At 47.6% G+C, this 26,948-nt stretch overlaps 1 protein-coding gene across 12 annotated transcripts in view; it reads left to right on the top strand.

The window, feature by feature from the left end:
• The window catches only part of LOC119170694 (uncharacterized), a 615,982-nt gene that overhangs the window by 135,867 nt on the left and 453,167 nt on the right, over nucleotides 1-26,948 (top strand). The window lies entirely within an intron of this gene.

Raw genomic sequence — 26,948 nt, 5'->3', positions numbered from 1 at the left:
ACGCTGCGAGTGAGCACTCATGAGTGTGAGTAGTGTTGAGTGTGAACGTGAGTGCACGAGCACTCACGAATGGGAGTAGTCGCGATTGAACGCTTATTAAAAGTGAGATGCTTAAACGCTTCCTCACGCGCAAAAAATTGACCATCGACGTTGACGCCGAAAGTCCTCAGCCATGGAATGCCGTCGATAGAGGTTCCTAAAAATAACAAGAGGAGACTCTGGTGCTGCGATCGTCGAGCGACCACGGGAATGATGGGTAGTACACGGACTTGCCGAATCTTCGTAATTGCGGGCGGCGAATCACAATTGTGGCTTCGTTTATTGCTATGTTTCGGCCCGTGGTCCTACCCCTATAAAATGTGGGTGGAATCCTCCAAGACTCAAATAAAGTTTTTCATATTTCATCCATTTCTCCGGAGGTGTTAGTTAGCGTATATCGTGTTCCAACAAGTTTCTCTTTTTTATTTCTTTTATTTTTGTTTGTTTAGTTTTGTCGTACTTTACCGGGCAGTTCAAAGCCGTAACCTCGTCTCATTTTGCGGCTACATCTGGCATATCCTACACTGCATATGCTGGATGCACCGCGTGACCGGCAATGATTGCGTGCATTTGGTGAAACGAGCCGGGCGATTGCATCGTTTGCGAAGCCGGGAGCCGTGTTGAGTTATACCCCACAGCGCCCGTGATACACTGTAACAGTTCTGGTCATACAGCCCGCTGTATACTTGATTTCGCAATGGCCAGTCGTCTACGCAAGCTCTGCTATACGGTCATGCCGGGGACGAAGCTCTCGCGTAATTGAGCGCAGTGCAGAGCGATCAGAACTCCGTCTATTGTTACCATTATCTTATTTCCCGACGCTGCGGCCCTCAATGCACGTTTTTTCGCTCCTCCTTGTCTGGAATCGCGTACGTGTTGCCTAGTAATTGAGTTTATTCCTCTATTTTCCTGTATACACATTCTCACCCATGCCATACGTATGGTAGTGAGCTTGTGTATCAACACGGTTCCTGAAATGTTTTTTGAAATCATGCATTTGCGTAAATTATTGAACTCTTTGCTGGATGGCGTTGTGGTTACTGTTAGAAATAGGGATGTCTCACTCGTTTTGCAGCCATGGAGGACCAGGGTGTAAAATAATAGAATGGACGAGAGAATCGAACCAATGCCTGGGCTGGCGTCTGCGTCCACCATTGATGATGGACTAATTGGCTGGCTGAGTCACCGCTCTGCCTTGAGGCTTGCAGCGTCTTCACTCTTGCACCCATGCTCGTGGAATTGTGTCGCGATTGTTTCTAGTGCCCCGACTCGCTCAGTGGCAACGCGTTGTCGTAGCCGCCTGCACAATCCAATTCGGGCGGTGTTGTTTCGCGAGCCGCTAGCCGATGAGCTTCTGCTCTCGCAGCGTCATGCAGAGTGTGTAATGAGTCACTTTGCGAGAGCAGAGGTGTGGTCAAAACCTGTAAAGAAAATGACCGATTCTCTTTCTTCCCCTCTTTCATGGGTACAGATACAACAATTAGGAAGGGGGGGGGGGGGTTACATCGCTCGGTGTTGTGTAGGCGCGTACCGCCATGCGCACGTGCTTAGCCAAACAGACATATAGTCTTCTTTATGAAATTATAGTTACGAAGTCACTAAACAAGACCATCACGAACGTACACGCCCATAACGCACACGCCAGGAACGCACACGCCTATAAGATTGCATGGTGGATTGCGTATGCCTCAGCTTAAAGCTCAACTTTGTATTTTATGAACTATTCAAGGTAATGCTCCTAAGATTAATGTTCTTGAAGAATTCACTGAAAGCATAAACCAGTCAGAGGTTGCTCTTTTGCGCCTCTCCGAATTGCGAGTGCAAACTCTCTTCGGGGTTGGTCGTGAGAGTGTCGTGAGTTCGCCTGTGTAATGATATCGAGCTATCACGGCGCGAAGTGGCCTTTCTTGCCTCATTTGTCTTTCTGAGATTTGACCTCTGTCAGGATGAGGCGGCTATCGTACTGACCTCGAGACAGACGCGCACCCCTCGAGAGCAAAGCGGCACGATAAGAGCCTCCGAGATGCGCTGCTATTAAGTTGCTTCGAAGTAGCTGTTGTACACTTTGGTTGAAAGCTGCGAAACGGGAACGCACAATTGGCATAAGAAGAGAGCCTCGAAAACAGAAAGGCTCGGAAGTCCCTTATTGATCCGCCATAGTGGACTCGAAGCTGGAAGCTGATATCTTCTTTGTCTTCCGTGCCGACGTCTTGATACACCCCCGCCCTTCTCCGAAAGTTTTGTCGCTAAAATGGTATTGCGATACCTTGAGTATCGGAAGCGTAGTAACCTTTCAGGGCTCTCTTTCTTGTCCCTGTTTCCGCTCCAATTACTGGGTAGCAAACAGGATACTAACGTCTCGTTAACTTCCTGGTCTTCCTCTTCTCTCTCTCTCTCTCTCTCTCTCTCTCTGTGCCTCATCTGGTCTATCACGGCCTTCGGGACCAGGCTACTGCTTGACTGCGCAATGACGTCACCTCGTGACATCAAATTATGCGACGTCGCAGTGAGGCCGCCAATTTTTGCGATCTGTGACATCATGACGATGGCTTCGCTTGAAGATGATTTTTTAGATCCCTCGTGTTGACGCTGCCGACATGGGACGCCGACGTGGGACGCCGTTCAGTTTTTGTGCTTGACGAGACATCCAACGCCTGATAAAGTATCATGCGAATGTGTGCATTACACGGCCAGTTAAGGATGTATAGCTATAGGTCTGTTAAACTTCGAGGTGTTCAGAAACCAGGGGAACAACCGGGGTGTTAGTTACATTTTCACATGCAAGTAAACAATAATGCTAGAAAGGCGCGCGAAAGCGCATTTAGCCATGACTCACGCCTCGCTCCGTGCGTGTGCCATCGTGTGCTTTTCTTGAGTGGTCGTTCATTTGTGTTACCGTACTACCAAGAAATGTCATTCCAACAAGTCCGCTTTGGAGTTTGAATTAACAAGGGGTTTGTGTCGCGATAGGTCCGCCCCCGTTACCTGTATGTACGTCATTGTATGTCACGGCGTGCATGTACATGCTCATTAATGCAAAACATTCTGTAGGAAAGAGTTTGCCCCCCCCCCCCCCCCTCCATCTCTGCCACCTCACTCGCTAGGCTTGTGATCTCTTGCCTTCCTCCTCCACCCTAGACACTGCCGCTGCAGACTTTCTCCCGCTGTGTACTTCAGCATATTGAGCAGCCGTAGAACTACAATTCTTAAGAGGAAATCAGCACAGGACCAGAGCCACATTTGGGTCACCAATTTAAGTCCCCTACATTATTCGATTTAAGTAACCAGCATACACTTACAGATAAAAAAAAAGGCCTTTTGACAGATAGCTGGTGTGACGATGCGCATACAAAGGAGCTGTTGATTAAGTTCACTTTCATATCAATACCGAACCGTTACTCGTACACCCTGTCTACAAGATACAGTGTTTAAGGAATGGTCAACGAATATCACTTGCCCTAATGAAACTAAAAACCACAACACCCCTCTATTTTTACCAGAACAATGAACTATGACAAGTATACCCTTCTTAAAAAACATATATGGTGCACAAAGTGTTCAATATGTCTTTACTGTATTGTTCAGTATGTTCTTTAAACAAGGAATCGATATTACTAACATCACAAAAAAGATGTACGCAAATGATTTTCAATAAAATAATGACAGCAAATGCTTCATTACCTACTGATGTAACACAAACAGGTAACTATAAATGGCAGATTTTCACAAATTGTTTTGTGATGTTTTGGAGCTATATTTGTATATTTTTTTTGGTGTATGTAGTGATTGTAGCAGTATTGTTTAACTTCTACATGTTAATTTATTTCTCTGTAGGCTACCTCCTGTGATACTGAAAACGCTATCAGTATATATATATATATATATATATATATATATATATATATATATATATATGTGTGTGTGTGTGTGTGTGTGTGTGTGTGTGTGTGTGTGTGTGTGTGTGTGTGTGTTATCTTGGCTGTATGCCTTGTACAGGGGGCCGGAATCTTCGTCAAGTGAAAATTGGCACGTTTTGTTCGGGTCTTCCTCTACTTATTATGAAAGAAAAATTGAAAATAAATTGAATTGAATCCCCCGCTCGATGATCGGTAGCTGCGGACGCCATTTCGCCTTTCTCTCGAAGTGGGACCCCACATCGGTGCTTTCCTTCAACGCGACCGCAGATGAAAAGCTTGTGTTCGCTGTATCTCCGATCAACTTCCCGATCCTCTACGTGCATTTCCGCTTGCACTTGAGCGGAAGTGCATGGACATTGACGGCCGGAGCTTGCACACGTACAGCATTCAGCCGTGTGTCTTCTCTGATAGCCGAGCACGTTGATGAAATACCGCTCGTTTTTAAATCGAGGATGCTCGTGACGCTGTACGCCGTTTCAATTTAGACTGCAGCTCACTATAGCTGAAACGTGCCGCTGGAGGCAGTTTTGTAGTATTGTGCAGTTAACGCGAGAAATATAGAGTGCCACTTATCTACGTCGATCTCAACACTGTCGAAACTCCGTTCCATCTGATGGCTCATAATATCAATTCGGAGTTTCATTTCAAATACTGCCGCCTTTATTGAAGCTAATGATGGTGCAGAAATGGCGTAAGAGATGGCCTAATGAAAAGTTCATGAGCTATTTTCTAGGCACCAATACTGTCTTTCAGTGCGTAAATACGTGCGTGGATCTCATCGTGTGCACGTTATTGCCGGCGTGTGGCCTTATTACTTTAGTGGCTTACACAACTTAATATTCAGCGCATTTTTTTTCTGTTTGGGCATAGTGCCTCCAGTTCCCATTTGCTCTGACTCTTACATTTTAATGGCTTCCGGCTAAGGTTTTCACTGAGTCTTTGGGACGTAAATTGTTAAACACAGTAGTTCTGCATGCCACATATGCCATGCGACGTCTCTGCATCATGGAGAAATCGGAGCAGTAAAGGGAAATGCTTTGGGGAAAAATAGAACCGGAAAAAAGAAGAAGGGCGCAATTTGTAACGCGCGCGCACGTATGAGCAGTTTCTTCTAGCGGAAGTGCTCAAACAAGGCGTAAAGCTCCTTCTGGATTTCGCGCTGTACCCGGAAGCTGTTTCTTGGTTCGCACCGTGAAAAAAAAAAAAACGAGAGCGCTGGCTTGCGCGAAAAGTGCCTGAGACGTTGTCACACACTCTCCTTCACCCGTGAACTTTATTAAAAAGTAGAGAAAATGAAACTTATTTTCAGTGTAAGGTGCGATGCGACAATCATTGAAATGCACACTGACAAAGGGGGCTGTTGTGGTTACATAAACATAGTCACAAAAATAATGTTGCTCGTGCACTTATAGTTCTTACTCAATGTTTTTTATGCCACCACAGATAAGCGCCATTGTGAAGCAGCTTACGCATGATAACGTTTCCCACTATAGCATGATGACTTGAGTGGAATACGCGTGATAACGTATCATCTTTAAGTGAACTAGTTGCGCACATCGTCATTACGTTCATTTAATTTAGGCGGTCACTTACCGCTTATCTGGATCGTCGTCGTATCGCTTATCGGCATCCGCGCGGCGTGCTTTTCGGCTCCACGCCCAATTCCGCGCCAAATTACGATGAAAATCTCCGCACTGTTCGTTATGAGGGTGAAAAGGAAGTGTCTCAATGACAGTGATCGTGCGAAGCCCATTATGTGCTGCATAAGGTTGTGGAGCGGCGGGAGCGAACCGGTTAGATTGACTGCGAGCTGATCTTTTCCGGCTGCGAACCCGCATTAAATGCGCGCCATTAATGGATAACTCAGTGGCCATGCCTCCAGCGTCTCCCCGTTCACTCGCGAAGGACAGAGAAAGTGGTCCGACACGGAGACGCCCGGTGTTCTTGCGTCGCGGGTGAGCTTAATTACAGTGGTTGGCGTTCCGTGCATGATGGAATACCTTGTAGTTGAAGGTGGTTTCATGTTTCCTCCTTGTTCTTCCGTTGCCTGCAAAGCACCCGCCTGCTGTTCTTCGCACCGCTGGTGGACATTTCTTTCGCCTGCTTCCGCTAGCGGGGCTGCTGGCAGACGCTTTCTTATCTATCACAGGGCAAACGTAATATCGGTTTCCATATATATGTGACGGTTCGGAGTGCACACCGTTCATTTGTAAGTCTGAATGTATGTAATGCCGTCATGAAGGCGCACAGCTATTTAGTGGCAATGCTTTTTTTGTTTAATTTTATTGTGACCTGCTCCATCAGCTTAGCGCCTTAGCTGTTGTTTTGCTGCTCATCCTTCGTGCTCCCTGTCGTTCTGGCGCCCTCAACGCGCTTCCAAACTAATATTTTTTTATATAGCTGCATGGACTAGTTAGCTTTCGTGCTCGAAATAAAGGTGTCCTTTGAGTCTTCTTTTATACATGTGAGTCACATTTCCTTTAGAGAGTCACATTGTCTCTCTTTTCGTAAGTCGGAGTCACACAACTCTACTAAGGAGAGTCGATGTGGCTCTTTAAAGAGAGTCAGTGTTTCTCTCCGAATAGAGTACTACACAAATGCGACTCTCCCGCACGTACAAAATAAGAGCCCAAGTTCCTGTAGAGAACGGAGGTACAGGCAGTTGATAAGAAGAGCTTCGTTGTGCTGCCTGCTCATTACTTCACGAAGGCATGCACCACAATAATTAATGTGACCGACCGTGTGGCGTACGAGGTTTGCGGCACCGAAGAAGACATGGATCACTCGCTATACCGCTGCCCTCGATTCGTCACTGAGAAGCGAACAATCGCTGACTCGTTGCGACGCTTGGACGATCGGCATTCGGGCACGACGACCGTCTCTATCGCTCGTGGACTCGCTGGGCAGTTGGATCACCGTTGTGTTTTTTTTTTTTTTTTGAGGATTACGGGCATGTTTGTACGTCTTTGACTGATAGGCGCGCGCATCCTGTTCGGCTGCTCAGCGCATATATGAGTGCTTGTTCATGGCGATAAGTGGACGGCGCGCACTATACCACCGAGAAGGTTTGCCGCTGTTCGGGTTTCATTTGATCCCGATAGTACAGTGCCATCGTCTCGTACGCGTCAACGCATGTATTGATCATGTTTCTCCCTTTGTTTCCCTCCTCTCTGGCTCTCATATTTATACTCCACTTCCACATTCCCCCGGTGTAGGGTAGCCTACACCAGGGTTGATGGGGGCAACCCTATACGGGGGGGTGGGGGAGTCTGGTTAACCTCAATGCCTTCTGCATTGTTTTCTTCGTTCCTACTTCCACTGTCCCTTCGTTCGCGCTGTTTCGCCGTAACGTTCATGAACTGATCAGGCCAGTATTCACGAACCAATCGGTACTGTGTCACGTTCGTTTTTTTATTTTTTTGCTTGGTTTACAACGTTCAGCTTGTAGAGTACGTTGGGCGCTATAGTGTAGTGTACACGTGTCCCGCAGGAGCACGGCCACTGACGTGGGTTCGGTTTTCGCAAGTCGCAGGGCCGCGTTCACCGTGGCCTCCCGTGACAAACGCTGCTGCACACGCACGTTCGGACAGCCAATGCGCCGAGAGCAGCGCGGCATGTACACAGTACTGCTGTCAAGTCTTTACTTCCTGTGGCTACACCAAAAACGCGGTACAGCGCATCCACGCCACGGGCGAAACTACAACACACAGGTGCCGCGTGCACGCCGGCCTCCGTGGGCGAAAAGGGTCACAGTGACACGTCGCGGGGAGAAACCGTCCCTCGCGACTGTACTGCGTGCTGTCACGATCAGTGAGGCTCGAGCGAGGGCAAACTCCGCTCGCGTCGGCTTCGCTAGGTACGGCTTGGCGCAGTAAGACCACGCGCCAACACACCGCACAAGTTTTCGGCCTGGCGTTCGGAAGGGTCAACGAAAGGTAAGCGTTCTCCGCGGGCGCCAGGCAACGTTGGCGAGTCCAGGCGAGCTCCAAGAATAAGGGAGCCGACGGACGGAAAAGTGTGCTCATCCTTCGCTGTACGGAGAGTCCCACTCCCGCCTGTCGTGCCCGCAAAAACGTCTCGCGAGGCGGCGCCACAGTCGAGCTCCACAATATGATCTACAGTCGAAATTCACAGTACGATCCGTTACCGGGTGAGAGAGGTCAGCGTCACTCCCGCTCTCTCAGCGCCGACGGAGCGCGCAGAAGGGGAGAGTCATGTCAGCACATAAGAACAGCAGAAAAAGGCGAAGAAGCCCTCGAAATGGCGTCGGTTTAGAGGTTGCACTTAACTTGACTGACCTGGAAGCAGTTGTCATCGTCAAACTGCTGTCGACTGCAGGAGCGATAATATAACCTTCGAAAACCTAACAAAGATTGAAGGAGTCCCAAATTTTATCGTATATTGTAATCAGCGCTTTTGTTTTAGCCTTACATTGGATTGAAACTTCATCACCTCCGCCATCTGGTTTTAGGGACAAGACAAGTGATGATGTGAAAACGTCAAAATACCTTTTGCGTTTGCATCTTGCTTTTGTCGACAGCGTCGCTTGGATCATCGTGTCACATGCAGTGCCCATTTTGGTTCGGCCCGCATTGACTTGCAACCGAATGCTTATTTCGGCACGGTGCATTGAATAAAACGTGTACATCACATATCAGTGCGTTGCACAGCGATAGCCGTTCACGCAATCACACAGATGAGGAAGCACCTGAGCTATCGAAAGGCTTCCATGAAAAAGGGTGGTATGGTTACTTCGTATCGAAACCCTGTCGCCTTTCCACTATGTCCTCTTCTCTCTATTTCTCATGGAATGCAACTGCTCTCTGATAGGTTCAGCTATAGGTTTCCGGCCTTGCGTGCTTGCGACGTTTGTTTTTTTTTCTTTCTTTTTTCTCCAGCTCATGATAACCTTTAGTTGACAGCTATTAATTATTGACCCCATGTTCTTCCACTTCACAGTGCTGGTATTTCCAAGCGCTAATTTCAACAAAACATGAAAGACTCAAAACATCGCATTCAGATTCTGCCTGAAGTGCTTTCAAACAAGTCAGCTTCGGATAAGCATGGATTGCGCGCGTGCCATGGATAATGCTACGTCAGCAGTTATAGCAAGAAATAAACGCAGAAAAGCAATGTGATGTGGAACAACCGAGTGCTAATCTTCATCAGTTTACATTGGCTTCATTACAAGGGGCCGCTCTAGGCGCTGCGCGCGTTTTGATCTCGTTAATTGAGGCGCGCTGGCACGCCGATCCACACTCACGATAATAGGGCATACATGGTCCGCGTATGATCTGCTCTGTGATGGATAGCAGTTGGTTGCCACTCGATTATCTCTCTAATGCGGGGATAATCTGCTTAATCAGGGCTGAGCGAACAAGGAGGGCTTTTATGCATCGTGCGCTGTACTCTAATGTACTCTTTCTTTTGCGGCCTGATATATATATATATATATATATATATATATATATATATATATATATATATATATATATATATATATATATATATATATATATATATATATATATATATATATATATATATATATATATATATATTACACACGAAAATTCTCTTATCATGCAAACGCCGAACGAGCAAGGCGAGTCAGAGCATCTGACTTTACATTTATTTATGGCATGCTTGCTTCGGTCACAACCCTTGAAGAAGGGCACGTTCTGCTTTAGATTGGTCAGAACCCATGTTTTCTTAATAAGTGCAGCAAACAGTGCTCGGGCAGAGCAGTGTGCAATACTATGAGGTAAGGCGAATCGGACGCAAACGTTGAGTACTGAAACAAATTTTTGGCTGAGATTTGCAAATAACGGCAAGAAGTAATCGCGTTGGTAATTGAGGCTCATGCTACCATCAAATGACACAAAAGGTACCGGAGAAAATATTTGCAGCAGATCCTGACCCATCAGGAGTTGAGATATTACGGAACAAGAAATTCAGCAATCTGAAGTTACTCATCTTGCGATAACCGTAGGGAACGGCTACCTACACAGGTGTCTCGCAGTGTAAAACAAATCGGAACATAAAGTGAAGGGAAGTAATATCCACTATTATATCGGAAATATCTTGTCCCCTTGACTTGTATTATACATGTAGTTTTATTTCGGAAGGTGGAGTCATTGTAAGTTAAACGGCTTACCTTAGCCATGCCATCACATACTTCATGTAAATTTAATCTAGAAGAACAAATGCACGTATAATGTAACGGGTCAGCGGTTCAAGTACGCAGAACACATTGAAAGTACAAGATCAAGAAAAAAAACGTTGATGTAGTCAGGATAGTCATAAATGTGGGTATAGTTTTGTAGTGCACATAATGTGGAGATAGACTGGAAAGGTCTTGAAAAGGTAATCTGACTTGTGACGTCACATGACGTCATGTCACAAGATAGTCGGTTGGTCTAACATGGGCTCATTTCGGAGGCAGTGCTGCGAAACGAACGGAGGTGCAGAAGGCTGCCATGCCTCCAATCTTGAAGGCAATGTAAGAGCACGTCAGATTCAGACAGGTTTAGAAAAGATGGATCAATAAAATCGACTAAATATAATAGAATGACTTTCGCTTACGAATGTTTAATGAATACACGAGGAACATGCGGAATTGGGTGTATTTTATATGACTATATTTAATTTCCTGTCCTGTCGGAGGCACCTTCATTGCATCTTTCTCTATTTTCTTTTTACTTCAATCTTGCTTGAAGGCGAGGCCGAATCCTACCGCTTCCTTTGTTCTTAGAATTAGCCTTTCCTCTGAATCAGGATGTCATTGCGTCGTGCCCTTCAGTTGAACGAGCTGCCACCTTTCGGGCAAGCTGCGACAGTGTTGCACATCTGAGCGATGACAGGTCTTAACGTCGAGTGCTTTGCCAGGTGGTAGTCGGGGTGGGAACCACTCCAGTAGCTATTTCGGTACTGTTATTTCGGTGTAGGTAGGAGCGTTGCGTAGAGATAGCTAGATAGCAGTTTGAGGTACATAATGAGAGGAAGTTGCCGAAAAAAGGCGAAGACAGCTTTACTAACAGCGTTTTGCGAGTGTGTATTTATTTAAGGGACATGTAATAAAGCGAGAAATGAGTCGTGCATTCGCATTAGCTGGAACGGCTTACCCTTCTGAAGTACTGGTAACATTTTAGGGGTGAAGCTAATTGAGGCATGGGTCGTACATCTCGTGTCGTCGTATTCGTCGTAGTAGCCAGTTACTTTGCATTACATGTCAATAGAAACAGTATCACAGCATATCCACGAAGTTAATGATGATGATAGGGGTGACGCGTTCGTCAATTCGTCCGTGTCTCCGTCCCTACGTCCGTCCCTGCGTCCGTCCGTCCGTCCGTCCGTCCGCTTCGCCCCACTCGTCATCATTCACCTCGTGGATATGCTGTGATTTTTAGGGGCGAAGCTCCTTAGGGCGTGGGCTGTGCGTCCCCTGTAGCCTGTATGTAGCCACCTCTAGTTTAGTTCTTGCAGTGTTCACTAGATGGCGGTTCCGTCCCCTGTATGTAGCCACCTCTAGTTTAGTTCTTGCAGTGTTCACTAGATGGCGGTACCGTCTCCTGTATGTAGTGTTGCGAAGGCACCTCCGAATCCCACCGCTGACCTCCACTGTTGCGAAGGCACCTCCGAAATCCCGCCGCTGACCTCCACTGTTGAGAAAGACGGACCGATCCCGCCGAAGCCACCACTGTTGCGAAAGACGGCGACGCCAACACGGTCCCGATGGCGCCACTGCTTCCAACTCCGCCGGGAAGATCACCAGCCGTTTGGTAGCGTATGTTTATCAGCTCGCGACTGCTTCTGCGCAGAGCTGATAAGACGAGCGGACGAGACGACGGTGAGTTAAACAAGGTTTATGTACAGCATATTTACAGAGGCGTTACAATTTCGGCACTGGGGCCGACAGAGACTCGAAGAGCCGAGCTCTTCTCTCTAACACATAGGTCAGTCTTTCGCCTGAGACCGCTGACTCACACACATGTCGGCACTCCGACACGGGGACGCCTCTCACATAGGACCGCCGATCGCGACGCGCCGCAGGGCTTCTTTTATTTACACCGGGTCCAACCAAAATGTCCAATCAGAAGCGCCGATGGTAGTCAAGGCAGATTCTTCCAATGGGGTTGCCGCGCCATGCGTCAGACCACCAGACACGAGAACGCCGGCTCGCTGTCACGTGCGCCGCTGACTCAGTGCACGTGGGCGAGAGAGGCGCCGCGCGTGTTCACGCCGTTGAGATGTTCGCGTCAGGCCGACTGCGGGCTGGCCTTGACCCAGATTGCCTTTTTCAGAGGCACGGTCGTTTGACGAGGACTCGGTGGCATAACAGCACCCCCGCCGCCAGACAATGCACCGGAAAGACGAGCTGCTTCCACGGGGCTCGGATGTCAGGTGCGCTCGTTCGCCAGGTCCCTCCAGGTTCGCCTCCAGGGCCATGGGGAGAATACAGCTCCAGACTGTTCCGGGAACACATCCCATTTTTGACGACGGATCCCAGCTCCACTGGCTTGTCACCACAACTTGTCGACCAGCTTCACTCGTCTCTTCTGACCATCTTCGGTTTCAGCACTTGTCGATGGTTCTGCAACTTGCTAAGAACGGTTCGACAACAGACAACACACGACACAAGCAAGTGCCCTCGGTCACCCGACAGAACACCAGACAAAATATAGTACAACATATACCTATCTACGTGTCTATCGGAATTTTGTTCCCTCTACATCAAAAGGCACATGTGGGACACAAGACCCTTAAAATGACAACTCAATTTTTTTTCCCACGTACAACAACGTAACGGATTAGAATACCACATAAAGTTGGTCCCTTGAGATCACTCTGAACGAGAGCGCTCAGCCCAGGTCGTGATGAGGTCAAAATTTTGCCCCGAATCGCCAGCCAGAAACCGAAAGGTTGAGAAGGTACTAGCTAGAACGCACTGCTCAATGCACCTCCATTAGCTTTTACCTTTCCTTTATTTTTTTTTTTTGATAGCGAACGTCAAAGTTGCGCTGTGGAGCAACATGCTCCACTTCAGTAACCGGCCACTTTTAGGCGACGATACCTATGCGGCACCAAGAGCGGCTCACACTTTCGACGTTGCACATGGGAACAACGATACGGCTTGCTACGGATTGACTCCTCACCGCTTAGCTCGATATCGTGTTCGATCACCCTCGTGTTTCCGGGGCGGTCCGAAAACACGTCTTCAAACTCGGAACCAATCTTTCTCAGGTCCTCTTTCTCAGGTCCTCCTTCACTTAAGCTAGGCTCTAGGTTTATCTGCTCCCGGATTACTTTCGATCCCCCTTCAATTACCTCACTAGAACTCAAATTTTCTGCTTCCTGTTCCTCTGAAGCTTTCAGCAGCTGATTTACGACCGCTTGATGTTGAACATTGGGTTTCATCAAGTTGTGAATTTTGTTCTGCCGCCTTCCTACTTGCACCTCATAATTTGTATCGCAAGGCTTCGATAATACTCTGGCGGGCCCTTCCCAATCAACCTCAAGCTTGTTCCTTTTGGATGGGTGCAGCAGCATTACCTGATTATCAACTTCAAAAGCGCGCTTCTTCACCGATTCCTCGTAGTGCTCCTTCGACAGCACTTTTGCCGCGTTTTTCTGGCTTTCCACTAGCGCTTCAATTTGGCTTTCCACTAGCGCTTCAATCGAGAGATCCTCACGCTGCTCTCGACCGAGCGTCTCTCGATCAACTCTCGGCAGCTCGCTCCAACTTTCCGCTACAGGCGAGAGCGTTGCAACCCTCTCGCTCTGACTCAATGGCGCCATGTCGTCTGCCCTTTCTCCGGAAACCGCGCAGCTAGGTTCGGCGACGCGCCGCTCGCGTGACTGCTCACATGACTCACGCGGAAACTTTCCTTTCTGGGGTTCCGTCGACCCGCCGACAAGGTCACTTGAGAGTTCACCGCATGGAACCAGGTCAAGCTTCCGCGAAAGCTTTCGCGCTTGCGATCGCGTGAGAGCCATGCACGCTAAGTTGGGGAAGAACGATTTGCCCTGCTCTTTGAGAAGCTGCTCCGAGTTGTTGGAGAAAAGATAAGGAAAACGATCATTTAGCGCGGCAGACACAGCTGCTTCGGTGCGAAGCTTACCGAACGGGCCTTCAATGACAACCGTGGCGATTGGTAAGCGAACACACTGCACCTCGGCGACTTGCCTAATCCACGCGCATTCTCCTGTGAAGTCATCTGGAGACACCAATGAAGGATGGACAACGTCCATGGTTGCCGCTGAGTCTCTAAGTGCTCGGCACGTTTTCTCATTGACCCTAATTTCTTGGAGATACGGCTCCAACAACCGAATGTTTTTTTCTGATTCTCGGATCGTTGCGAAGGCAAACTTTTCCTGACAGTTTCTCGCGATGTGCCCTTCCTTTTTACAGTTGTAGCAGATTAGCGGCTTCCGTTTGTTTTCCGATTCAAATGCTTGTGTGGTAGAAACCTCACTCGATTTCTCCGCTTCTGTTTGCCCTTCCCCTACACTGTCCTTCGTAAGAGACGGGTCCTTCTTGAAATTACGGTGCTGAGCGGGTCTCCGTTGATTAGGTTTCTTTGAAAAGCCCTCTTTTCTCTCATCCTTTTCAACGCGCACTGCCCTGCTGTGCAACTTTCGGCGAGTATAATACTCCTCAGCTAACTCTGCTGCCTTGTTTAGCTTTACTTCACCAAGTCTGTCCTGCAGCCAAAGCCTGACATTATCCTCGATGCAGCGGTAGAATTGCTCCAATGCAACGCATTCCACCACTTTATCGCGGTCGTCATAAACACCTTCGCCCTTGAGCCATTCAATCAAATCGGCTTTAAGACGAAACGCGAAGTCAACGTGTGACTCATTCCCCTTTTTAGCATACCGGAACCTTTGCCTGAAAGCCTCGGGTGACAACTTATAACGTCTCAAGAGCACTTCCTTAACCTCGTCATAGCTCTCAAACGCTTCCCTCGACAAGCAAGTTATCGCGTCGGACACTTCGCCGGGAAGAAGAGCTAGCAGGTTCCGCGCCCAAAGAGACCGCTCCAAAGCGTTTCGCTCACAGACGTGTTCAAACTTGACGAGATACTTCGCCATGTCCTCGCCTACTACGAACGGTGGCAGTTGGTCACGAATTCTAAAACCGCTGACCTGAATCGTCGGAGAAGCTACGCTAGGCGCCTGCGAACACTGTAGGATTGCCAATTCTAGTCGTTTCAACTCTAGGCGCTCTTGTCTCTCGGCCTCCTCGCGACGTTCGCGCCTTTCAGCTTGTTCGCGAGCTTCGCGCCTTTCAGCTTCTTCGCGAGCTTCGCGCCTTTCAGCCTCCTCACGGCGTGCTTTAATATCCACCCAGGCCTCATCGATTTCCTCAGCCGACACTCCCTCATCCTTCATGATCTCAAGGATCGCTTGCTTTCGTTTCGCACGGCCCAAAGTAATGCCGAGTTCCTCACAAATTTCGATGAGTTCCTTCACTTTAAGGTTCTCCATCGTTCACACTAGCCTCTTGCTGTTTGCCCCTGTTAACAATTTACTTGCCGTACCCACTATAAGTCAACTAGCAAGACGCGCAAGCAATTTTTCACTCTCCCGTGTTTATTCCCTCCGCATTAACTTTGGTTTCAAAGCACTTCGACTTTGCTTGAAACGATCAAAGCTCACTCTAATGCTTCACACAGCCCTTCTCTAAACTACTACAACCTGAGCTAGAGCAGTCTGGTGAACTGAGGGGAAAACATCAGGCACTCACCGCATCGATGTCGCTGACGCCGGCCGATCCCGCAGCTGCCAACCACTGTTGCGAAGGCACCTCCGAATCCCACCGCTGACCTCCACTGTTGCGAAGGCACCTCCGAAATCCCGCCGCTGACCTCCACTGTTGAGAAAGACGGACCGATCCCGCCGAAGCCACCACTGTTGCGAAAGACGGCGACGCCAACACGGTCCCGATGGCGCCACTGCTTCCAACTCCGCCGGGAAGATCACCAGCCGTTTGGTAGCGTATGTTTATCAGCTCGCGACTGCTTCTGCGCAGAGCTGATAAGACGAGCGGACGAGACGACGGTGAGTTAAACAAGGTTTATGTACAGCATATTTACAGAGGCGTTACAATTTCGGCACTGGGGCCGACAGAGACTCGAAAAGCCGAGCTCTTCTCTCTAACACATAGGTCAGTCTTTCGCCTGAGACCGCTGACTCACACACATGTCGGCACTCCGACACGGGGACGCCTCTCACATAGGACCGCCGATCGCGACGCGCCGCAGGGCTTCTTTTATTTACACCGGGTCCAACCAAAATGTCCAATCAGAAGCGCCGATGGTAGTCAAGGCAGATTCTTCCAATGGGGTTGCCGCGCCATGCGTCAGACCACCAGACACGAGAACGCCGGCTCGCTGTCACGTGCGCCGCTGACTCAATGCACGTGGGCGAGAGAGGCGCCGCGCGTGTTCACGCCGTTGAGATGTTCGCGTCAGGCCGACTGCGGGCTGGCCTTGACCCAGATTGCCTTTTTCAGAGGCACGGTCGTTTGACGAGGACTCGCTGGCATAACAGTAGCCACCTCTCGTTTAGTTCTTGTAGTGTTTACTAGATGGTGGTACTTGTAGCTGATGATGAAAAGATGCAAGATGTTATAAACTAGAAAGCGGTACTTGTAGTTAATGAAAAACGCGAGATCTTATAAAATAGGAATGATGTCACATATGGCGCGTGTCATTGGTTGAAGGCAATCGTTCGATTTAGTGCGGCGACGTACGCTAGGGGGAGCGATGTAATAAAATCGAGTGGGCAAAATGTACAGAGGATTCATGGTTTACCAGGTTTACCTCCGGAGCTTCGCCCACTCATCATCATTCACTTCGTGGATATGGCGGAATTTTTTTTTCGCTTTCTCTCAAGGTACCCCTGCCTGCTCGCATGTGCCAAATTTTGGGCTAGTAGCTCTATAGCATAAGTTGCGTGGTGACATGCTGATAGGCAGATGATCGTAATATAGAGCAGGACGCTATGGGGTATCTTACATACGTTTGCCAAAGAAGATTCATGAATAATAAAAGGAAAGCGGTTGGGGGAATCACAGATTGCCAGTCAGACACTGCTTGTATAAAGCACCCCACTCAACCAAATAACCAACGGACACGACTGAGCCTGCTAGGAAGTAGGGATGGGCCAAATAGTCAGGTGTGTTTCCATTAAACTTTTTTCCTCATTTAGCGCGAACGTATTTGCTGTAAAAGTCCAAAAAAAAAAACGTAAACTAGTTCAACCGTACTTTATGATCTTGAGTCATCCTTACGTGCCACGGGATTTGATTGTTTAGCGTTTGTTTAAATATAAAAGAAAAGTCGTTAACATCAGCTTATTTCACTAGGCAGTAGCAGGGCTTCATGTTTTGTTGTTGCTACATACGGTGAACAAAGACGAAAAAATTAAGGAGTGCAGCACGGCGCCTGTCTTGTGCTTCTTAATTATTCTTTCTCGTCCCACGTGCGCTGCGTCAACGAATGTTGAACGCATATCGATGGACTAGCTGAAGTTTGAATCCTTGCGAACCATGTGATTCCTACCTCTTCTACACTATCATGCGCCAGCCGAGCTTAACCAGTCGTAATTCCGTCAAATAAATGGAAGACAGCTCCGAACAGATTATCTCTAATGCGCATTGTAGGCGTCTCGTCAAGCTGCGCTGGGCCCATGTCTCCTTCCCCCAGCCAGACCCAAACGAAGCCAATGCTGTCAAACTAACTAATTACGATAGATGTTATTTCGTCCAAATACATTAGACGCGTTACTAGTGCCTTGTCTCCTTTAACTGGCTCGGCGTGCAGTCCATTATCTGCGTATACACTGGAACGACCGAGTTCCGTAACAAACCGACGGCTCAGGTCACACGCAAAATCTAGTGAACATCCAAGCAATGTTGAAAGCAGTGGATGCCAAAAAATAATAACAATACAGTCATGTAGTTCGACCGAAGTGTTCTTTTTTCTTCGACCGCGAGTAGATCATGAATAAAACAATCGAACAAGGATCCGCCATTAGCCAAAAAGCATCGAGCATGCACGCTACTCGCCCATAAAGGCCATAAACGAAGAAAAAATGAGCAAAGAGCGGCTTCCTTGGGGCCTCTAGTGCATCCGCGACGTGGTGCCGCTTTCCTCCGAAAATCTTATATCGCTGCAGTGCAGCACTTAAGCACCTCATCGCGATCTGCCTGAAAGCACGAAAACGGTCTCCCTTTAAAGGGAGACCATTTTCGGAGACCATGGTTTACGCATTTAATAGAAGATAAGATGTTCACATTTGGTGGCCAAAGCAAGAAATTTCTCCGGGTAAACAGGATGTTGAGTTTCTCTCCACCGCTGGCTGTTTCTATCTAACCCACTGGTTCTCTGGCGCGCGATTGTTCTTTCCGCAGTTTAGCCGCCATAGCCGTTTGAATGCAGAGGTTTTTATAGGGTTTATGTTTTGCTAATCATATCCGCTCACTTGCGGACAGCAGAGGTGACTATAGTGCAGCTGATGGATCTAAGTGGTGGGGAAGGTGTAGCTGTAGCGCTAAAGGATTTAGTACAACAGAATGTGGATTGAAGGGTAGTCATTGATCCTCATGGGGCCCGTACACCACTAGTACACACTGACGATCGTTAGCTAAAGTGCGTGCGATGCAAGTGTCCGTCCTAGGCCATCGGCCATACTTTATCGGCGCTTTATTGGGAAATACGTTATCACATTGCATGCATATAGCAGCCCCTTTGTTCGTCTCTGATGGTTCGCTTATTGTGCACGCTACGTTTTCTTAGAGTTCCTGCCTGGGCAAACCTTACAATCTTTTTTTCTACCTTCCATCAAGGAAATGAATCGTGGTCGCCTCTTAGCCGCCGTTGGACCTCATTCGTCCTAGTTACACAGAGTGTATGCATATAGGGATCATATGCGGTCCTCTGCTTTGGTGTGTGAGCCCGGCTCTTCGCAGTGCTTCTCAGCGTATACGGGCGGTCTCGGATTTCAACAGTTTCCTTCGGTTTACGTAGACGGCTTTATGCGCTTCGTGCTGCAGCGTCATGCTCGCCGTCAAAAGTCGTGACGCGTTAATAATTAGCGAGCTACTCTACCAATGGGGATTGGCTGGTTTGTGTTGTGTAGTTAGAAGACCTGGTTTGCTTTTATCGAAATTTCGTTGCGGTGTGTTGCTTCCGAGCTCTTGTTTTTCGGTAAGCCATTCTTTAAAGGCTTTCATTGTATCCTACATACATACGTACGTACGTACATACGCATCTTGCAGAGAAGGCGCCAGCAACCCTCACACATGATTTGGTAGTTTGTCTTGATTGATTGATATGTGGGGTTTAACGTCCCACAACTACCATATGATTATGAGAGACGCGTAGTAGAGGGCTCCGGAAATCTCGACCAACATGGGGTTCTTTAACGTGCGCCTAAATCTGAGCACACGGGCCTACAACATTTTCGCCTCCATCGAAAATGCAGCCGCCGAAGCCGGGATTCAATCCCGCGACGTGCGGGTCAGCAGCCGAGCACCTTAGCCACTAGACCACCGCGGCGGGGCGATAGTTTGTAAGTACGTACGTACGTACAAACTATCGCCCCGCCGCGGTGGTCTATAGTAGCTAAGGTAGAAGGCCCGTGCGCTCAGATTTAGGCGCACGTTAAAGAAGCCCATATTGGTCGAAATTTCCGGAGCCCTCTACTACGGCGTTTCTCATAATCATATGGTAGTCGTAGGACGTTAAACCCCACATATCAATCAATCAATACAAACTACCCAATCATGTGTGAGGGTTGCTGGCGCTTTCTCTGCAAGACGCGACGGTGCAGAAACGACATACTATACTGGGGCTGAATGTCCTGGACGCAACGACCGTGTTTCGTAATGTGTACACTCAGTTATTTTCGAGAAACATAAACGCAATATAAAAAGAAATCACGGATCACCAACTAACCCAAATCGCCAGCCTTCTAACAAAGAACTGGCGATGGAAAGAAGCCACTCAGTTCATGCCTGAATTTATTCCGCACAGCTCAAACTCATTGTGTTCGAGATCGCAGTGTAGGCTGCATAGTCACGCGTTCCATCAGCCTGACGAACTCAGTTCCATTTACGTTCTCCGTGAACCCCGAAAATAAGTTTTTTTCTGTTTTTCACAGAACGCCGACATACCTTCGTACGCCTTATTAATCGAACACCAAAGGACTAAAACGTGCACTCCTTAATCCGAAAAGAAAGGAATTATTTTTACTGACGCATGTTTCAATTTTAGTTTACTTGTATAGAACCTATAAGGACAGAGCAGCTGCTTTGTTCATGAGGACAGTGATAACAAATGAAGAGCATGTTAGGGGAGCACCGTATTGTATCTCGGCGGGTTTAATTAATTACATGACGACATTTTGCGCTTAATTATCATTCTTAATTTGGCGGGCCTTTGCGCACTGAAATTCTCTTTATATCAGCATGGTTGTCAGTCAGCGCCTATCAAAGTGGCGCTGGATGTTTTCAGTGACCCAGGCTTCCTGTAATTTGTTATAAATGGGCGTAGCTGTGCTATACAATTCGTCTGGGGACAATCTCGGTGAGTTATTCATTTTTAATTATTTTCCACTTCATGTAGCAGAGAATTCATTCATAATAGAAAAAATGGCGTATTTATGTAATTTCTTTCTATCTTTTTTCTTTCTGTATTTATTTATTTATTTATTTATTTGGAGCCAAGCTATTCATATGCAAACTGCCATGACTCTGCAGGGCTCGTGTTCCTTCGTTTTGTAAACGCTTTGTCTTTCATGTTCTAAATCTGCATTTCCGATATCAACGAGTGATTCCAATGGACGAGGTAATCAACTAAGGACTTGATCTGCCATGCAGATAAAAAAATTCTCGGGAATGATTTTGGGCGTTCGCATGTATCATGGCCCACAAACCTAATATCATATACACGCTACTCTGCTTAAGCACGTATACAACACAACGTCGTCGATGGATTCGTGGAAATAATACGAAATCAGTCGTTATCGGTTCGGCCTTTCCTTCTGCATCTGGCTGAAATTGCTGGCTGCAGCGACATTTCAATGCATGTCTTGCAGATATACTGATATACGTACCCGACGACGCAGCTTATGCTCTGCGTAGTAGTTAGAATTTTTTTTTCTTGTGCTTTTTAACTCCTCCAAAGCACTTATAAAATCGTGTAGTTGGGCGCACGCAATCTATCTCTATTCAAACCAATTCGGCTAAGTCAAGTCAAGCACGTGAGTTATAGTGCCGTTGCAATGCGCCGTTGAACTGATGCCAATATAGCCAATTGCACCGCCACGCTTTGCCCCCGCCTATGTTGGTGTGTGCACATGCGTGGAGCGCAGGGTTTCCCAATAAGGGACGGGTAGCGGGGCAATGTTTCATCGTATGCCATTCCCCTCCCCCCTCCTTTGTTCGTAGTGTCGAAAAGGCTTATTTCACATTTAAATAATTGCAATTGAAGCCCCATCATGGCAGCTGCAAAAGACATCAACATGAGTGTGAGCAGAACGGGCGCCAGTCCTGTGAACTACTTTTCCGCCCCATTCGGCGCTACCCTGATGATGGTTTTACAGTGCACCAAGTGGTGAAGCGTGGAAGCTTGGGCAAGTTGGTAGGACATAACTGAATTCAGGAACAGCGCAACCTACAAGTAGTTACTTCGTAACTACGGAAGCGAATAAACAAGGACAGAAAAGAGCGCTGCGCTCTTTTCTGTCCTTGTCTTTTCAGCGCTCTTTTCTGTCCTTGTTTATTCGCTTCCGTAGTTACGAAGTAACTACTTGTAGGTTGCGCTGTTCCTGAATTCAGTTGCACCAAGTGGCCCGCACTGAAAGCGCTACTTTACAAGAGTAAAAGTGTGGGCCAGTCGGTGATGCATCCTTGAAGACACGAGGCTCAATGAAGACGCGCGCCCCTTGTTTCGTGGTCCCGTTCATTGCGCTTCGTTTCTTCAAAGGGACACTGAAGTAAAATAACAATTTACGTCATATAGTGAAAGCTTAATGTATGACAACGTCTAAAACGACAATATTATCAACAGTAGTGCCCTACTTACCAAGATATTAAGGTAAATGCGCGAGAACATATGCGCTACACGTAGGCCGTTCGAAAAATGATCCCGATGACGCGAAAGATACCGCCTGCAATTAATCACTAGTAATCGAACTAGCTGCCCTAACTAAAAAAACCTTCCGTGCATCGTGTGACGTAATAAAATGCTGCTTGTTTGTTTCAGTTTGATTCATTGAAAAAACAAAACAAAAACGCCGGACATTACTTCGGGGAAGGCAGCGAGTGGTTCAAACATTCAGTTTTCGCCTGGTTAACCTAGACAGGTGGTGCCACCTAGCGGGGCATAGTCCAAGCACGTCTTTGATTTCGCAGGCCATGGCAGGAAATTGTTCAATGGCCGTTGTTGCTGCTCTGGCTCCCGCTACTTTCGTTCTGCTGCTACAAGTGTCGGCAGCCACGCAGTAAAGCCTGGCAACGTTGAGGACGGCAACAGTGGCGTGACACGTTCCATTTGAGGCGGGTAATTTGAAGCGCGCTGACTCGATGCGGAGTACTAAAATGTGATTTTATATCAAATAGGCACCTTCTTGGCGAAAACGTAACACTACGAGGTTTCTTGACAGCAATTTCAATATTTTAACGACGACTTATAGTTGCCTGTAATATCCCTGTAAGTAAAGCGTTACTGCTCAAAATCTGGCGATGCTGTGATTCTGCCAAAGACCTGCCTTTAGTCCCTGGCTTTCCGGGAGTCGAGAAGATGGGAAGCAAACAGTCTACAGTGCAACATCAGGGGCCTTTGGCCGTCATTATCTTTAGAGTGTTGTGTGACCATAACACCATAGAGTAAACACATGGGGCAGACATAACCCTGCCAGACATGATGTAAGGGGCAGACAGTAGAATTTTTTATCTATTGTTTATTAACATTGTAAAAGCGCGCTCATGTGATAATCGTTTTTAGCTGTTTCTAACATTTCCAAGAAATCATTCTTCTAACTTTTTTTTTCTGTCAGTGATGTCAAATCACGTGGTGCCTGGTCATGGCCGAAATAGTTTGCGCTGTTTGCAGTAAAGCTAGACACGAGAAGGCGCTGTGTGATGTTTTATGCTTCCTCCGTCCTCTTTCTTTTTCTTTTATTGTTTTACGCTGACCATTGCAAAAATGCGCAGACATACCGACATACATAGAAGAATGTTCGCAGAGAAAGGCGGCAGGAGCCGTCCTCCTGCGCCCCCCCTCCCCATCGCCGAGCACGCCTACGGGCATGTGCGTACGTCCGCGTTTTTACTAGCAAATTAACTTACAGCGCCTCGCGCATCGGAGCTAGAGCTATTCGTTACGCCTCCTTTTCTTCGTTTTTCTTGCGCCGTGCGAACTGCCCCGCTTTCGTCCACCGCGCTTCTGTGCGACGCCCGCAGCGCATTACAGCCTAAGAACGAGCAGCCCCTTCGAGAAGCAAGTTACGAGCCCCGTGCAAAGTGAAAACGCGCCAAGGAAACCGCTTTCGGGCTAGCCCCTCCAGTGTCACGCGTTCAGGATTGAAAGGATAGCAGCGAGAAAACTATAATATTTAAGGGTATACAGGCTATTTGCAAAATCTGGTCGCTCTTTAGAGCGATGTGACTCAGTTTCGGGGCGGGCTCTGCTTCGCGCGGGTAACACCGTTACCGGATCCTGGAGCTGCGAGTTAATCTCGTAAAATACATCTGCTCCTCTTCGTGCCTTTTGCGATTGTTCGTTTTTGGTCGGCCGCAGTGTCGGGTAACATCATCGAAGCCTTTATTCGTTTTTCTTTTTTTCTTTATTTTTGTTTCTTGCATCCACGTATAGTTTTCTTTCTTTGTTAACTGTGTCTTTTCCGATAACGATTCAGTTAGTCGCCGCGTTTACGGACATTAAAAAGAAGTTGCAAGCAGCGGCGGAGCAGAGGCGGCGAAGACGTGCGAACGGCCCAATGAAGCACGGCGTGCGGCTCTCGATAGCAGCGCCTGGGAAAAGAGAAAGAAAGGGAAAGTACAAGGGGACGTAACGCGATTAGTTTCACTTTCACGACGAGAACTCGCGCGTTCAGCCCACCTGCCTCCTCCTCTCTTTCCCCTCCACTCGCCCTTGTTGCTCTCTGCGTGGCTGCGACGTGGATAACTGTGTTTACAACCACCACAGATCCTTGTAACCCCCTTTCGCTTTCCATATCCCGCCTCATCCTCTCTTCATCCCTCTCTCTCGCCATCGCTTGCTGACGTCCTTGCGGTCTGGCCAGGCAGCGTGCCAACGAAGATAACCTTGTTTGGACCAGAGGCCGCGCTTTGCGCACTGCAGCGGCGGCACGGAATGCAACAGTGCGCCTGCTTACCTTTGGTCAGCCGCGTATAACGGCAAAACGAAGTGGCAGGTTCGTGCCCTCCTTCTGCAAAGGTAGGTTGCAGCGCAAACTCGACGCAAGGACATACCAGTGACACGCAGCGCTAAAAACCAATGCTATTGGCTTACCAACACGCCCACTTAGCGACTCCTTTCGCAGCTGAAGTACACTTAGCTTCGCCGCCGAGATCAGCGGCCCACATTTCGCTTGATTGCTCGCTGACGTCGCTTACGAGCTTACGTCGGCAAAAATGGGGAGCTCAGTCTGATTCGCTAGACAAATATATTGTGCTTAAGGCTCACCTGGACGCGGACTTCTCTAGGTTTGCTTCAACTGGACTAAGTTGGATTTAGATAAAAAATTATTCATGGTTAGTTATGAGCAAATTGCAACACAATATAGACTAGGATGGGCACGTTTTACCTCGGCGCACACCTCGCCAAGCAAGCAGAAGGCGACGGGATGGCGCCTTTATCAGACAAACACGTTTCTGAATGCGGTCGCTTACCATTACTAGTACCCGGAGCTATACTTATATGCGTAGGTTTTGTCAGAAAAAGGGTAACACTGAATGATATACTGTGGGCTTATGACAGAGGCAAAAGCCAAAATAGAACACACGTTAACAGAGAACAGTGGGAGACCGCACTGCTAAGCCCGGACCTTGAAGTGCAACACCCAGTGATTCAGCAAGCCGAGGACGCCGCCAGAGCTCAAGGTCCCATGGCTGCCATCAATAGGCAAAGGAGCCCATGCTTCCTAATCTTGCCGTTTTAAATAAAAGTTATTTCCTTCTTCTCGACTGCAAGTCAATTGAACTCCGACTCACCAAAATATCACTCAGCCGGACTCACTTCTCAGATTCACTTCATGGCTCTGTCTGAGTCTGAGTGAGTCGACTGGTCAATGAGTTTTCTGATCTATATGCTTACGAGAGTAGCTGATGAAACTTGCGCATTCGCCGCTGATTAGCAGCTGGGATTTCTTTCCTTTCTTTCTTTCTTTCTTTCTTTCTTTCTTTCTTTCTTTCTTTCTTTCTTTCTTTCTTTGTGTTACTTAAAAAAAGCAGTAATTTTTCTTCGACTGAGGACTCCGTTACCGACGGCTGGAACCGCACTTTTCTTGTCGCTTTTATGAACAAACTGAAACTTATTTGAAGGTCACTGAGCAAGTCGATGAACTGAAGTCGAGATTTGGCCGAGCATTGGCCGAGGAAATTGTGGTCGTACCTATTACGTCTTTAGGCGTATAGCTGATATCCTCAACGGTCACATTAGATGTCTGAGATTTTGGTGAATGAAAGGAGAACTTGGAGTGGCGCACCCTCGCGTGTGACGTCAGCTTGAGAATTCAGCTTTCAACCGCGCTGCTGCCGTGGCAGCTGCTGTACGCAGATCGTCTGCTCCAGACAAACTTCGTGAGGGGGTTAACGAATTCCGGCAACGACTGTTTTCAAGTGTGATTATAATCTTGTCTTAGTCGCGACCCAATCGAAAAGGTAAGGAAATCACACGGATAGTCGATGAATTCGCCAAAGCCACCGACTGCATTGCGCGTAGTGAAGTTAAAATATGTGTTTGTGTTCTCACTCGTTATCACAGATTCCACCATGTGCTGCTAATTTGTTCGGGTGGTTTTTTTTTAGATGTTTCAATGATCGTTCTTTTCTCTAGCATCTATGTAGAAAAAATCTTATGAAACGTCGTGGTGTATCATTGAGGGCGAGGCGGTGCACGACGCGAGCCGCGTTGTTGAATGCGTGGTCAAGACAGTCAGAAGAGGCAGCAGGCTCACGTCCTGCAAATAGCTTGACTTGAGAACCCACCTAACGACGTTTCTGTAGTGATCGACTGCGGCGAAGTGGTGAATGCTCGCTGTTCGTGCAAATCAGGATGGGGCAATATCTACGTGTGTAACTTTAAATGTGTTAAGCCAAGTTGGGACAATGTCTTCGTGTAACCTGAGTTCACTGCGGGTCTGCACTTGCTGACGAGCTCATGCATGATTTTGCACTGCGAAAATGTTTCTAAACTTGAAACCTAGATAGTTTCAACTATGAACTATTTTGATTATTTAATTTTGTCACCATTCTTAACTTAACAATGAAATATCTAAGTGCAGCGCCACTCATTTTTATTATTCCTGTAAATAAAGAGAGACCATAAATATTATCCAGCATTAAAATTTGTATTGGCATTACACCATAAGCATGTAGATAGAAAACTGACTGATCAGTCGACTCACTCAGACTCAGCGGTTTTTTTTTTCCTGTGGAACCTATTGAAATGGAGTAGCCGAGACAATATGGACCTCAACCTCTCCACAGCAAAACAGTTAGAACTGAACAGAACAGAACACAATGAAATTGCAGGTTGGAGAGGGGGAATACAAATTCATATTTTATGCATGAACATGGGAAGGTCAATAAAACTGCAATGCAATGTAGTTAATACACACATACACACAAAGACACATAATCAATATGTGTCTTTTAAGGATTAACACGGCGCAGCACTCGCCGCGGAGACAAGTGGTGCCACACGCTGTTCTATGAAACAAGGCACCGTGCTTTTA

This window comes from Rhipicephalus microplus, chromosome 2 (assembly GCF_043290135.1).
Source record: "Rhipicephalus microplus isolate Deutch F79 chromosome 2, USDA_Rmic, whole genome shotgun sequence".
NCBI classification, from domain to species: domain Eukaryota; kingdom Metazoa; phylum Arthropoda; class Arachnida; order Ixodida; family Ixodidae; genus Rhipicephalus; species Rhipicephalus microplus.
The sequence above is the reverse complement of the archived record's forward strand: the minus strand, read 5'-3'. Positions and strand labels throughout refer to the sequence as shown.